This window comes from Elephantulus edwardii, unplaced genomic scaffold, assembly GCF_000299155.1.
Source record: "Elephantulus edwardii isolate Elephantulus edwardi_28Jun2011 unplaced genomic scaffold, EleEdw1.0 scaffold00344, whole genome shotgun sequence".
In the NCBI taxonomy this organism is placed as follows: domain Eukaryota; kingdom Metazoa; phylum Chordata; class Mammalia; order Macroscelidea; family Macroscelididae; genus Elephantulus; species Elephantulus edwardii.
The window spans coordinates 1,857,075-1,860,942 of NW_006400094.1; positions in this window are offsets into that span (position 1 = coordinate 1,857,075).

The window sequence follows — 3,868 nt, forward strand, 5'->3', positions numbered from 1 at the left end:
TTTTCCTTTTACAAATCCGAGATCCTCTGTAAATACAACACTTTGCTGTGACTCTATTATGGCATCTCCTTGATCCTTTATTATTATTATTTTGTGTGTGTACCATCAAATCAGATCTGACTGGTACAGGAGGAGATTGCCCCTCCTTCTCCAGCAGAGCATCTGGTGGATTCGAACTTTACGCCTCTGGGATTGCAGTGCAGCTTCTTGCCACTAGACCACCAGAGCTTCCTGATCCTTTAATTTAAAGACCACACCTCTCAGGCAGTTCAAATCCCCCTGCTGCTCCAAGGAGAGAGAGAATGGTGGGTGGGGGGGTCGCCTGCCATGGGATTGACAGCCTCTGAAAGCCCATCGGAGGGTCACCGAGGCGTCTGTTCTTACTTGCTGGCTGTAAGAGGATTTATACAGTAGAGAATGAATGTTAGAGGTTTGGATGACTTGATAATACATGGCCTCACCTACTGTGGTGAGTGACTTGGCAATTTTGGCCCCAGCTCAGAGTTTATTGTGACGGCCTCATCCTACAGTTGAGGGTGAAAGAGAAGGATCACTTCACCACATTCCCAGCAAGAAGGTCTTCTGACTCTGAACACCGCTGTTTTCTAGCACCCAGAGCGGCTGTCTATTTCGGGGCCCAAATGCCCTTATCCACTCCTCGTTTGCGAAAGCCCATGGATAGATGATGTTTCATAGCAATGTCTTGGATAAATCAGGGAATACCATGATTCTACTGGGTTCAGGGGATAACAGATGTCTGCTTTGCGAGGGCTGCAAATGTGAAGGAAGTCTGAACTGAATCTCAAGAGGGTGGGTTCTTGAGTCTCTCCTGTCGCTGGCTTCACAATGAAGTTAGCAGATCAGCAGTCTCTATCGAATTCACCTTCTTCATATCTGTCCTTGATGTGTGGTCTGGACTTGGAACCGACTCAGAGCTGACCCTCCCACAGATTTTCAGAGGCAATTAACCACAAGACAACAGGCTGTCTATCCTTCTGTGGAGCGTGGGTGCTTTCGAACCATGAACCTTTGGAATGGCAGCCCAGCTTCTTACCGCTGCGGTCACCAGAGCTGCTTCTATCTGGCAAAGCCTTTGCTAGTTCCACAGTTTGTCCATGGATAACATTGGCTGTGTTTCTCACACTATGCACTCACTGACATAATAATCATATTGAGCGGTCATTACAGATTAGTGAAGTGCATGGTCCCTTGCTGATGCAGACTGTGTGGGGTGTTGTAGGATTTGTTGGCGGTCGAGGACGTCGCTGTGGTCTTTAGTCAGGAAGAGTGGGTCTTGCTGGACCTCGCCCAGCGGAAACTCTACAGAGACGTGATGACGGAGACCTTCAGAAACTTGGCGTCTGTCGGTAAGATTGTAGCATTGTCTTGTTCAATTCCGTTGCTGTTAGGGGGCATCGAGTCCAGGGTGACTCATAGTGACCCTGTGAACATCATATGTGAACCTGGTCCTGTCCTGTACGCATCTCGCCATCTCTGACACACTTCATGGCTACAATCGCTGTGTTAGCCCACCTAGGAGAGCGTCTTCCACTCCTTCACTGTGCCTGCACCTTTCCATGTGCACTTTTCCAAGGCATAACCTTTGCTGGAAGCATGACCAAAGGATGGAAGAAGCAGCTTCGCCAACCTTGCCTCCCCGGAACACTCTGTCCGCACCTACTCCCAGACACCTCTGTTTGTTCTTTTGACAATCCTTGGGATAGTAGCACTTTTCAGTCATATTTAACACCACAGCGCAAAGGCATTCTTTTTTTTTTCTGTCATCTTTTGCCCAGCTCTCAAATGCATAACCAGTGATTGAAAAGACTATAGTATTCATAATGATGATGCAACAAAATATGAAAATTATCAAACAATATCATTAACATCACCTTCAAGTAAAATACTGTGGGAGATAATACGAAACAGCTGGAACAGGACTTCAGACAAGCTGGACTTAGAAAAGGCTGGGGGGGGTGGGGGGGAAAGCCATGGCATCAGGGATGCCATAGCTGATATCTGATGGATGCTGGCAGAAAGGAAAGAATACCAGAAAAAGGTCCATTTGTGCCTCATTGTCTCGGAAAAGGCATTTGACTGTGTGAAATATAACAGAGTTACAGCTTACCTTGAGAAGAATGACGTTCTCTGGCTAACACTGAGAAGAATGAGAGTCCCAGAGCACTAAATTGTGCAATGCAAAACCTCCACCTACAACCCCAGGCTGTTGTGGAGATAGAATGAGGAAACAGTGTGTGGTTTTAAATGAAGAAAGGCATACTTCAGAGTTGTTTTCAGTGGACTTATTCATCCTGTACTTAATTCCTTTAGTGATGAGCAAATACTCATTGTGTTGACACCGTTGCAACGTTCATGGTGTTTCAGCTGAGAAATAGGGATAGTTAAGGAACAGGAAGCCGGTTCTCTTGGCCTTTGGAATTCATACATCCTAACTTCCCATTGAATGCAAAGTTCTCTGCATGAAAGCAATGAATCATTGCTCTAGTGATAAAGGCTTGAGGTTTTCTAGGGGTCTGAGTACTGCCTGTTGGGGTCTCTTGGAAACATTAAGAGATTGATGGTTTGGGACTCAAGAGAAAGCTGAACAGTATCGGGTACCTGGAAAGCAAGAATTGTGTCAAGGACACGCTGCTCAGAAGCCAATGGATTTGAATGTGGCAGCTAAAATAAGGGTCTTTGGGTTGAGCACACATTCAATGAGTGGCCTGAGCTGATGTTCATTTGATGTTCACCCCTGTCCTCATTTAGACGCTTCTTCCCCTTTGCTATGATCTATATCCTGACTTGACCGGCTTACTCTTCTTGGTTGTCTTAACGACATCTGTAGTTGTCAGTCCGCAGGTACAAATTTCTTAGAAAACAGCTTTTTCACTGTTGTGTGCCGAAACAGTCAGTGAGTGATAAAGCGTTTCTGGGTGGAAAAAAAACCAAAACAGGCTTTTCTTCCCTCCCTCATCCTCATGCTTCCTCTTTCTCATTTCGTTTCATCTTGGGAAACTCACCTGGGCTGTCCTGAGTCAGCCTCGCAGAACCCTGACAAAGGAGCAACGCTGTGTATCAAGTGTTGGATGGTTCAGTTCCTGAGGATTCCTTCCTGGGTCTCCACATTTGGGGACCTCTCTGAAGCTTACACAAGTAAAGATCCACGTGAAAACCAGGAGAGACGTTTAAGGTGAGTGTCATCCAAACAAGAGGGAACACTGCCTTAGGAGAAAATGCTAAGGGGGGTATGTGGGGGCGGGCATGTATTTGCACACAGCACACACCTCAGGACAAAGTGATACAGGATGTGTGGGGAGGGGGAGCATGTGTACCTACTTACATGGGCTTCAGACTCTCTCATCATCCTTTATTAATTACTGATGTAAACAGATGCAGTATCTACATTGCAAAGGACCCTAATAAATTGCCTCTAGATTTTTTTTTACCCCAAAAGACATGCCTAGTAATTCATTGTTCCAAATATTAGGCACACAAAGCACTCTGAGTATGTAGCTCTCACTCCCATCTCTCTTCCAGTCTTACACGTCAGGACGCTGGAACTTTGAGGAATCCATGCTGGAGGCTGGAATCCTGGCAGGGCTGTATTGCAAACAAAAGGCCATCTGTGTTTGTGTCCTATTGTTATTTACTGTACTATCCGGTTGCCTTTGCATAGTCAATTTGTGTTTCATTGACTATGCAAAGGCATTTGACTGTGTAGATCATAACAAACTGTGGCTGACTCTGAGAAGAATGGGAATCCCAGAACACTGGATCGTTCTAATGCGAAACTTATACTTGGACCAGGAGGCAGTCGTCAGAACAGAGCAGGGTAACACTGCATGGTTCAAAATTGGGGAAGGCG